The sequence below is a fragment of the Thermobia domestica genome, chromosome 16 (genome assembly GCF_964235325.1).
Source record: "Thermobia domestica chromosome 16, izTheDome1.hap1.1, whole genome shotgun sequence".
NCBI classification, from domain to species: domain Eukaryota; kingdom Metazoa; phylum Arthropoda; class Insecta; order Zygentoma; family Lepismatidae; genus Thermobia; species Thermobia domestica.
Window position 1 is genome coordinate 61412875 of NC_137469.1, and position 12089 is coordinate 61424963.

At 34.0% G+C, this 12089-nt stretch overlaps 1 protein-coding gene across 2 annotated transcripts in view; it reads left to right on the plus strand.

Moving 5' to 3' along the window:
- LOC145673092 (man(5)GlcNAc(2)-PP-dolichol translocation protein RFT1) overlaps positions 1–5018 on the plus strand; it is a 32006-nt gene extending 26988 nt beyond the window's left edge. For both annotated transcript variants that reach the window (XM_081742448.1, XM_081742449.1), the window contains exon 11: positions 889–5018. The gene's annotated coding sequence lies outside the window, so the exon portion shown is untranslated. The remainder of the gene's footprint in view (positions 1–888) is intronic.
- The last annotated feature ends 7071 nt before the right edge of the window (positions 5019–12089 follow it).

Here is a 12089-nt window from a genome sequence, read left to right on the forward strand (position 1 = left end):
TTTGGCACAGAAGATCCGGATTCGATACCCAACGGAATGAATGTGGTTTGGATCCCACATTAAGCTGTAGGTTTACTTCTCATATAGCCTCGCTGGTGAAAGGGACTCTAGACTCAAATCAATTCAAACTGTTATAGATAACGAGCAGTTTAATACAGTTACGATAGTTGTCATCATCTCATATATAGTAGTGAAATTATTTTATTCAAAATGTTGTGAACTTGAAAGTGGGTGAACGGTTTTAGTGAAATCAACTCACTATACATGATAGAAACGCCAACTTCGTTACTTTCTTTGTATGTAATTAAGCGTTTTTTCCAGTACGAAGGTGAACCTACAGTTTTAAGGTGAAATCCAAACCAAAGAAATATTTTCAAATTTCAGTACTCTCCCACCAGGAATAGAACCCTGGACAACGTGCACTAAAGGGGCACGCTAGTCACTAGACCAACAGGGAGGACTAAAGTTGTTACTTCGTTCATTCATGAATAAATTTTAGTTCTGCGTTTAAAATGATTGTCAGTCAGTCAGTCAGTCAGTCAGTCTGTTCTAACTTTTTTTTTCCGCTTGTGAAAGTAATATAGAACTTCGAAGAAAAAGTGACATAGGTATTTTCGAATTACGAGAACGAAACTGTTCGAGATATTGTAGGTAATGATTACAACCGAACATGTTGGCAGAGGTTTCAAAAATGAAGTAATACATACAATACTGACATCTTGTTGGTACCTTAACAGTAGAGAATGGAAAACATATACTGGGTTCAGTACCCCTCCAGACAAGCAATAGAACTAATAATATGTGAAAATTAGTATATCTTAAACCTGTTCCATTAACTGTAATAATATCGTGTGTGAATGTAATAGTCGTTTTTCTTCTCTTCTCTAGCACTGTCCTGTACTGAAGAGTTGAGAGGCACTATATGTACGACAGATTATTCGGCCAACGTGTTTTTCTCAATTATTTTTATACAATAGGCATGTTTTAGCACTAACTTAGTAGTTGTGACTGGCGACTATTTGTGACCTCTACACATAATCCCACCAGCAAAGTTCGGAGTATTTATAGTGATACATAATAATAATTAAAAAAAAAGGAAAAAAAACTAATTTGGCTCCACTTTGCTGTGTTTCGATTGTGTACAAATTATAATGGTGAAAGAAGTAAGTGATTTTAAAGAATGAGGAAGCGAGAGTTCTCTAAAGTAAATCATAGATGTGGTGTTTTTACACTACAAAAATCACATATTCTGAAATCACGCCTATTTTTCTGCATTCGTACTGGATATTAAAGTTCTTCTACCGAACCTCTGATCTGTACTTTATTTTGTGTGGATGATTTTGTAAGTGATCATGTGAATTGATAGGATAGGTGATTGTTGGCAGAAAAGTTCATATGAACATGGGTTCCATTCTCTACGGTTCAAGAACTACAGGTTGTGAACCTTATGCTAAGGGAAGTTACGGATGGAAATTTGGGAATGTGTTACTATTCAATTCTCTTAAATCATCGTAACTTTCCCAAATTTTCCTCTATAACATCCTCTGTTGCATACCGTTGAAAAGGCTATTCAATCACCTTTCAAATATGCTATGTGTTCACCACCTGTAGCTTTCAAACTGTTGAAAATAAAACCCATGTTCATATGAACTATTTTGCTTAGAATTACCCTTAGTATCATTTTTCAGTGTTAGCCTTTCCCATAAAACACCCTGTATAGTGTAAATGGCAAATTCAACTATTAAGATGGGGCTAAAACATGCCTATTATCACTATTTGTACATGCATCACATGTAAAGTATTGTATATCACAAAGTAATGTGTCGTCATAATAATTTTGTGCATATGCAGATTTGTTTACGAATATAAGGAAACTAATAATACTCAATAACGAAGAAAAAACTTATAATCGAAGAAAATATTTTACCGAATTAACAACATTAGTAAAAAATTAAAATATACTTTATTAAAATATTTTTTTTCAGATTCTTGAAATAAATTACCATTGACGACATACATAGTGTGATAGGTGTATAATGTTCTGGTAATTCCGTGATAAATTTTTCCGTTATTTGTGAGTCATTAGATCGATTCCTTGTATAATATTAATATACAAAATTTCAGTTTGTAAAGCTGAGTTTAGAAACAAAAGCATATTTTCAACTAATTGAACTTACTTGGAAACTTTGTAGAGTTGCTTGAAGCTAGTTTTGGATTTAGCATGATAGCTTGATACGCCGATAGAGACATTTTGCCAGTCATGGTGATCGAGTATTGCAGGATTCAAAATCCTGATACGATAGGGTCACCGGATTCCGGGTTAAATCCCGGCTGGGGCATGATGTTTCTCTATCTTGAATATAAAGCATTAAAGCAGTAAATACAGATACGAAAGAAAATTAATCAAAATTACATTGAATCAGTATATATATTGTAATAACCTTTTTATATGTCACGTAAAACAACTGAAGAATTAATTTCCTTGTAGGGAATTTAATCTGGCTTTAGAATTGATGTAATTCGTGTTAACACTCTTCGCTTTGTACATTTACCTAAATGGCGACTTTCCAAAAGGAAATAACGTTAAATATATTATTATGTAGGGTATACACATAATTTTGGAGGACATTTTATTGCAAATCGTATCTATTATTGCCAGAGATGGAAGTCAGTCAACAGCGAGATACCACACAGTGTGTGTTATCGATATAATCTGGCTTTGGTAAGATACAGCCTATTTCTAACGGTTTAAAATTACGTTACCTCCGTTTTACAACTTGGAAGTTAGTTTCTTACTAGGTAGATTGCTGCCGTGTGTGTGTTTGGGAGTTTTTCTAGGTGCTATTTCATGTTACAGATTTAAAAAGCTTTAGTATCTCATGAGTGAGTGAGGTCAGGCCATGTTGAGTTTGTGGCGGACAACACCGTGTTCGTTGTAGTTTTTTCGTTTCCTCCCACATTCTCATTCCATCAGTTGTTTCTAATCGTTCTTTTTCATTAATCATGTCTCTTTTAGCCTAAAGAAGATAACCGTGAGACACGAAATAAGAAGTTAATTTTATTTTATTCTATTTATTATTATTATTATTTTGCTCAAAATGAACTTACAGTGTTGCCCAAAACTACAAGATATTGCAAAGTTTTAATTACAACATTCGGGATTCTGTACATGAAAATAACCCAGATACTATCTAAAGAAAAGTAGAAACTGGCTTCATTTCTGAGTGACGAGCCTCGAATTGTGGAAAGAAAAGTTTGGACGCTATATATATATATATATAATCTTAAACATTACCAACCGTAGAGGAAGGAAATTTGAGGGAAAATTACACTTGGACTAACTAATAGTACCCAGTTGAAAATATTTGGAGCGCTAAGGAAGGCATTTTCCAAAGGGTATAGAACATCTAAAATAATCTGCCCAGAATGTAGCACGCTATATTAGAAACATATTGTACACCATCCCGGACGCTGTGAATTGGATAATATTGGCTAGTCCGAATATGACTTCCTCTGAAATTTTCTGCATAGCTTCCCTTGTTATGAAGTCTGGAACTGTATTTTATCACATATCGCAGAGCTTTAAACCAAGTTATTTACAGTGTTTTTCATATAGACGACTTAACTAACTTCCCAAACATTACAGTAAATAATTCTGAAATACGCGTATACCATTTTAAACTATTAGAAGTGCGGCTTCATCTTACCAAAGTTTAGATCGATAGTACTCATTGTATTCCTCTCCTTGTAAGCTAATATTAAATTAGAATAAAGTTAGAACAAATTAATGGTTGAGCAACATATCTCACAGTACAACTCTTCCATCTGTTAATATTTCCACGCAATTATTTCACTGAACTAATATTTTCTTAAAATAGTATTAACTGTGGCTCTTCATAATATTCTGTCAGTTTCATTTTTAGTCTATTTTGTTACTCCGACACAAGTCTTTATCACATTCATGTTCAAAAGCATTGCAGAATACTCATTAAGTTTTGGACACAGCTTATCTATATAACCTTCATACCACACTACTAAAGCGAGTTTCTTAATTGCCTTTTAAGTTATTGTTTATTACGTTAGGATATTTTTTAATGTACATGTTTGGAAACAAAATCGTTGAAAAAAAAGCAAAAAGGAGTTGCTTTTTTAAACGTACTAGTCGCTTATTTTTTAAAGTATTGAATATGTAATACTAATTTCACATTTCTGTTCTTTAGAGTCAACATAATTATAATTTGATAACTTAAAATCATCTTAATCATCTTGAACTATAATTTATGTAGAGAAGTCCATACTTTTAGTGTATCTTTTTAAAGCACCTAAATAAGAATCTCAGTAAATAGAAAGAAAAATAAGAATTGTTGTTTATATTATTTAAAATTAGTTCATTTCAGTATCAACTTCTTGTGTCTCATGAAGTATTAATAGCTCGGAATATTGAGTAAATTGCTTTCATATAATACTTGTTGATTTGTATAGTAAATGAAGCAACACTACGGGAAACTTCTTTTAAAATATGAGTGTTGGTTTCTGCATAGCTAGAACAGATTATATTCGGATGGTAATATACAATTGAGTTCTTTAAGTGTGTTTTCCTCTACCATCTAACATATTTTACTAATTGTTAATCAAATAAAAGCTTTTATTTGATTAGAATGTGTTATGTGTATATTTTAAATGATTAATACTTATAGTTCTTGTTGAATTTTCTCAGAAAATGACTGAGAAGAAATATTCATGAATTTTGTTAATTGTCTTTTGTGTGACGACCTAAATTAGCGAAGAAATTTGGTCAGGTGCTGTTTCTCCTTTGACCTTAAACATATCTCACATTATATAGATTTTTATGTTCGTATCATTGTTGTAAACAATCATATCGTTATGTATAAATTCAGCGAAAGAACAAAATTATTGAGTTACCACCAAAGATGATGCTAGACCAGTGTTTCCCAACCAGTCGTTCGCGACAAGCACAAAGCGGGACTTCCATATTTACCTAAATTTCATTCCATAGATATTCTCAAAGAAATCTTCGAAGTAGGTGAAATATATGGTACTCCCGTGTAGCCAAAAGCCAGAAATAACAATGAGTGTCATTTTGAATGTGCGCTGACTATCCGGTCATAGCTCTTGGTAAATACTTTGCAAGGCGTCAGACTCGGCACATGTTATTTTTTGTGGATTTTAATGAGTATAATACAGTAGATGTTATAGAGCCATTTCCAACTGCCCGATGTGTAACGTAGGAGCGTGGTTTTAGAGTAGCGACACAGAAAAACGGATAGAGCAAAGGTATGAAGGACAGGATATTGGAGTGGAGAATGATTGACAGTGTACGAGTGGTTAGTGAATCCACTAGGGGCGTAACTGGAGAACCATTGATGTCTTTGTTTGTCAGTCACCACAGCGTTAATGTACGCTAGGTTCCTTGTCTGTGTAGTTTACTGAGAATGAAAGAATGAAACTGATGCCATTGAAGATACCAACTCCTGTGCTTTTTTCGGATTGGTTTAAAATATTATGTGCTTAAATAGCTGCTCTATTAAGAGTAGCATGACCATTAAGGCATCCTCGCCTTCATAAAGGTTGGGAAGCACTTATCCGGAAAATTAAAGTTATCATTCCGCACAGTGCTTATAAAAGACATGTAGTTCCCACTTACGTTTAAGACCCCAGTTTTGTTGTGAATATATTGAAAACAGGAGTAAGGTTTATATTCTTGTTTTCGACACAGGTTATTCTCTTTACGGTAAAAGAAATGTTATGTATAAATATTTACTCCCTAAATGTTGTTTTCGATGTATAATTTATGACAAAGGGAAGTGATATACTTGGAGCGAGTTGGTTGAAATAGGAACAGCTACAACTGTGGTTGTGTATATGAAATCAAAACAAAACATTTATTATGGTGAAATCTTACAACAGCAGCCAGCAGTGAAGTACCGTTATTTGCAAGACAAGTGCACAACTCTTATCTTTTAAATATATATATATATATATATATATATATATATATATATATATCTTTTCTTTTTTTCTAGTTTGTTAAAATGCATTTTGTTTTTATCAGTTAATGAATCCGGCCAAGCAAAGCATTTTCTAAATTTCCGTAATTTTGCTCTTGCTTAAATGTTAATGAAAAATCCCTTGGACACAAGGCAGCAATGCAATGACTTCAAGGGCTAGGGGTGACTCAGTAGTAGAGTGCTAGTCTCTTAGGCGTGGGGGGTCTCTTGCTCGTACCAAATGGGCTTTGTAATCGTCATCGTGTGTGTAGATTTTCTCGGAGTTCTGTAGTTTCATTCCGGAATTACCGCCCACTTTATTATTACCGTCCCCCTTACCTTCGGTGCATAATCGTGTGACGTCAAACGAAGAAATGTCAATCCACATGATTGCAGTCTAGATTCCGTGCAAGAATATATTTAAAAGGAGAAAATACTGTATATATTTCTGGAAGTGTATAACATAAAAAATATACATTTCTCAACAGTGCACTGAACTCTGTGATTGAAGGCTGGCTCTAGCTTATCCGTTGTGAACACTTTTCCTTACCAAGTGTGTTCTTTAGCAGACTAAACACATGATAATCTCCCTGTGACAGATCAGAAGTACGGCATGATACAGTGTCTGCAAATAAAACAGCTCCAAAAAGAACAGATATGCAGTAGCATGAAGGAAAATCGGCAATTTTGGATGTTCTTTTATCGCGTGACTAAGACTTGTTAAGGTGGTTAATTAATATGAGTTCATCTTCTTTTGAACGCTGACCGTATGAGGTGTAAGTGTACAATTTAACATCCAATCCGAACCACATAAACTTCACTGAAAACCCAATTCATAAAGCTCAACAGGATTCTGATGTTTTGATTAGAATTGACTTCCTTCTCTGCACGAAGAGAACTCATCAACAATCAATTGCAACGTCCGTCTGGCTTCATTTGAGTTACCCACATGAGGTAAATGATTTTAATCTCCAAGTCTTTCGGGTTTTTACTTGCAAAATATGCGTTTAAAACTAGTAGAATTAGTAAATATAACCTTATTTAGAATTAAATATTTCTAATGGTAAATGCAGAGTTAGTTAAGATATTACCATCTTAGTTTAAAAAGTAGCGAAAAGTCCAGCAAATTTTAAGTTTCAGATGAAGTACTTGTTACTACAATTTGCTAGTGGTAAGAGATTTATCGTTCATGTATATTTATTTAAATAAATTAGCTTTACAAAGCTTCCGTTGTAAACGATTTCATCATAATACTTTGATAATGCAAAATGTGATCCATTTTCATATTTGTATACAAATAAGCAGGTGAAAAAAAATATATATAATGGGAACTTTATAACCAAATATATATATATATATATTTCGTTGTGAGTTAACTTTTCTAAATTGAAACTGTTTACTCGATGATGATTCTGAAATAGTGTGACAAAGAGAAAAATAACTAAATTTTGTTTGTGCATTATCTTTGCCTGTGTTCTGTAATCTAGTCATTGAGGTTTCGTTTACGTGAATTCTTGAGTAAACTTGATGCTCAGAATTAGCGTTAAGCAGACTATGAAACAAAGTATTAAAAATTTTATTAGTTGTTAAGTGTTATTGAGATTTTATTTTCTATTATGTAAATAAAATATATGGTTTAAAAACGTTTCATTTTATTTCTGAAGCACCAGAACTTCGGATATTTTTCAAAGTATATCAGAAAGTAAGAAAACTTACCATTCCCGAGGTTAGTATCAGTCATGGTTATGAGGTATCATGACTGATACATAATAACAGTTTAGTGTGATAACATTTCAGCCTGTATTTTTATTTCATTGGTCCTAATCTTCTAAAGAGGTCATCGCACCTGGCATTGAGCATAATGGTGGACCCAAACAAGCGTTTTCTTTTCTTATGATAGTGGTCCCCGGCACTGTAGGGACGAATGATTACAGAAAGAGGTGGAAGAATTCTTCAAAAAGAGAAAAAAAATCTTAAAGTTGGATATGAATTCATACTCTTGTCCCTAAATGATGCTAAGTACAAGCAACACTCAAAGCACATGCCGTGGTTTACAAAAATTCCAATTCCTAAGAAAGGTATAATTGAACATGTTTGACAAGATATGTTGATTTCAACCCAAATAACAGGCTACACTGGGAAACCTCAAAGAAAATACACGTAATATTTCATGAAAATCGGATGAAGTTTTGGAAAATTACAGTTCAACATGTTTAAGATGGAGTGAATATATCTTCTGATTAACTTCAACCCCAAACGACAGGAGTAAGTCGAAAACAAAACACATGGTGATGCTTAATAAAAATAAGAGAATTTCACTGAAATGTACCGTAAAACTTTTTTTTTTTTTAATTAATCGTGGGCAGTAAATTCATTTCCTCTATCTTAACAGATTTCAATTCGAAGCAATAAGGATGATTGAGAAGGCAAAGAGGAAATAAACTCCTATCGCATAAAAATCATTGCGAGGGGCATAAAAAATCCTTAGAAGTACCAAGCCTATATCTGGTACATATTACCAAGGAGGGAGTGGGAAGTCAAATTTGCCCACGCTGTTTTCAGGTGATGTTATACTGTATCTTTTAAATTTAACATTTTAAACTACGCTATTAAAAGAAACGTTATAAGTAGTTTTACTGTACATCTATCGTAAATGGTTACATGCAGACATCCCTCATATATTACATATATGAAAAAATACTCAAGAAAGGATTAAGCTAGTATCATTAGCATTAAAAAATGCTCTTGTATGAGTCATTATTTATGTACGACAGAAGATGCACTTTTGGACTAAAAAAGAAAAAATGCAAAAGCAGAGACGAGTTAGTACCAAAGGGGACGGATCAAAGCAGCCCACGCAATTTTTTTTTATAAAAAATAAATATAAAATTAACAGAAGTGAACAAAAAAAAAAAGTTCAAACAAACAATATAAAAAAGTCAAGACCTCTTAAGAAACACTTTATCCTGAAAAAAAAAATACAGAAATAAACAGATGAGAATGCTCCAAGAGCATTGCCAGAACGAACTTAAAAAGAATGGAGCGGGAAGGATAATTGTGATTGTTCCTACATGTAAAAGTAAATAATCTTGTCCGCACCTTGTTCTGTTTCGTGCAGAAGTTCGCAAAATATCATCTCTTATGACTTACAATTCCCGAGATATGCTTCTTTAAATCTCCCGAAATCGGAACTATTTTTGGCCAATATCACGGGAACGGTAAGTCCTAGAGAGATGATATTGGTGTTAATCAATACCTAAGAGGATGGTAAATATTTTAGTACCGATATTAATTGGTGGCTACTGGCCAAACCAGTGACCAGTTGGGCAATGGCCACTGGTTACTATTTGATACCAAAATATTTACCATCCTCTTAGGTATTGATCAATACCAGTATGATTACTCTATGACTAACGGTTCCCGAGATACGGCTCCTTAAATCTCTGGAAATCGGCCATTTTTTTTGCCAGTATCTCGGGAACGGTAAGTGTGACGCGAAAAATTGAATAACTTTCTCTGGTAGCTTTTGATGCTTTATCGAATGTTGGGTTCAAAATAACAGATAGACACACAGACAGAGAATTCAGTAACCAATTTTTAAGTTCGTTGAAAACTGGCTGGCACAATTAATTCTCCCTTGGTATTTCTAGGGTTAAATAGGGAAACTAGAAGTTGAGGCTGCACTAAACTCATTTGAAGCGCAATTTCAATCCTAAGTAGTTTGGATGATCGGAAAGCCTTCAAGAAAGTAATACACCTTGTTGCATCAAATTCGGATAATTTTCAAGTAAATTATAGTAGGGTCAATCCATGCAAAGTAATCAAGAAAAAAAAATTGCCACTAGACATTTTCAAAAAAAAAAAAAAAAAATTCATGAATGTTTATCCTGTATCAGGGTACTTCAAAACCACAATTAATTATTTTTTTTACATCCCATGGCAACACAACGGCTGCCGCCATTTTGTGTTTTTTTCGATTTTAGGCGTTTACGTTGTTTTGAATATCTCATCATGTATTTGTTCTAACAAATTTAAAATTGCTGGACGTCTCCAACTCGTCCAGAGCTAAAACTTTGATCTCTTTAACATGTTTGCGTAAAACAATTTGAAGGGGGTGAAATCAGGGCCTACAGTAGCAACATTTTTGGACATTGAAAACATGTTTGGGAAGAGGAAACAACTGATGTACAGGTCTGAATTTGTGTGTGCATGTAGTCCGGGATCATAAGTTAATATACAAAAATTTACAGACCTGTAGCTGCTCCTAAAGGTCGGGGGGAAAAAAATCGTAAAGTTGGGGAATTATGCCAATTTAGCATATTTCACTGTCCAATATCTTCAATGAAAAAAATCTGAAATTTTGGAAATAGTCCTTTAGTATACCATAACGCACAACAAAGCGCGTGTTGTGTTTTTGAGCAGAAGAGGGTCAAAGTATTAAGTAATGACGTCATAATCTAGGAGGTGTTTTGTTTATAAAATCTTTTCTGGACATTGAAAACATGTTTGGGAAGAGGAAATAACTTACGAATTTGTCCGAATTTGTCAGTGCATGTAATTCGGGGTCATAAGTTAATACACAAAAATTTACATGTCTGCTTCCAAAGGCCTGAAAAAAAAAAAAAAAAAAAAAAAATCGTCAAGTTGGGGAATTATGCCAATTTAGCATATTTCACTGTCCAATATCTTCAATAGGCCTGAATAAAAAAATCTGATATTTTGGGAGTAGTTAGTCCTTCAGTATACCATAACACATAACAAAGCGCGTTTTGTGTTTTTAAGCAGAAGGGAGTCAAAGTATTAAGTAATGACGTCATACTCCAGGAGGTGGTTTGTTCATAAAATCTTCTGGAAATTCGTTGTTGTGAAGTAGAAAAAAGTAGGATGAATGGTTAGTCCAGTCAAGGCTCTCAAGCTCGTTTCTTTCCTCTAGTTGTAACACTTGTCTTATTAGACCCACAGCAGCACTGGAGATGAATGCCGCTATCAGCAGAAGGCGAGGAAAGCCAAAATGCACCCTTGACAAAAAGTCCGTAAGTATTCCTTGCTCTTGCTTCTTGCTATATCAATGATACTCAATCATGTTTATTCTTGTTTTAACTGTCAACTCATGCAGGAGACTGTTGTCCTTTCTTTTAATCTACATTCTCAAGTCAGTGAACAGTTACTCGCTGTAAGCACTGATAATTTTCCAGTACATTTTATGAACAAAACACGTCATTACTTAGTACTTTGACCCTCTTCTGCTCAAAAACACAAAACAAGCGTTGTTGTGTGTTATTGTACAGTAAAGGACTAACTATTCCCAGAATTTCAGATTTTTCTATCCAGGCCCATTGGAACTATTGGACAGTGAAATATGCTAAATTGGCATAATTCCCTAACTTCACGATTTTTTCAGACCTTTGGGAACAGGTACAGGTCTGTAAATTTTTGTGTATTAACTTATGTCCTCGGACTACATGCACACACAAATTCAGACCTCTACGTCGGTTGTTTCCTCTTCTCAAACATGTTTTCAATGTCCAAAAATGTTGCTACTGTAGGCCCTGATTTCACCCCCTTCAAGTGGTTTTAGGCAAAAATGTTAAGAGATCAAAGTTTTAGCTCTGGACGAGTTGGAGACGTCCAGCAATTTTCAATTTGTTAGAACAAATGCATGCTGAGATATTCAAAACAACGTAAACGCCTACAATCGAAAAAGCGCAAAATGGCGCCAGCCCCTGTGTCGCCATGGGATGTTGTAGAAAATAATTAATTGTGGTTTTGAAGTACCCTGATATAAGATAAACATTCATGAAAAAAATATTTTTTTGGAGATGGTCGAGCGGCACATGCTTGATCACTTAGAATGGATTGACTCAGTAGGAAACACATTTATATACTTGTAACACGGGGTTGATTTAGCAACTTTCTTCCTTCCTAATTCTTACAGCTTTCAACCCCAAAATATAAGATTATTTCGTAAATTTCAAGGAAGGGACATGCCGAATATAATTGAAATCGCATGAATTTCATGAAAACTCTCGTAGTCCACAAATGCTGGCTGAATCTAGTAGGTTGAACCTCACTTCAATACAA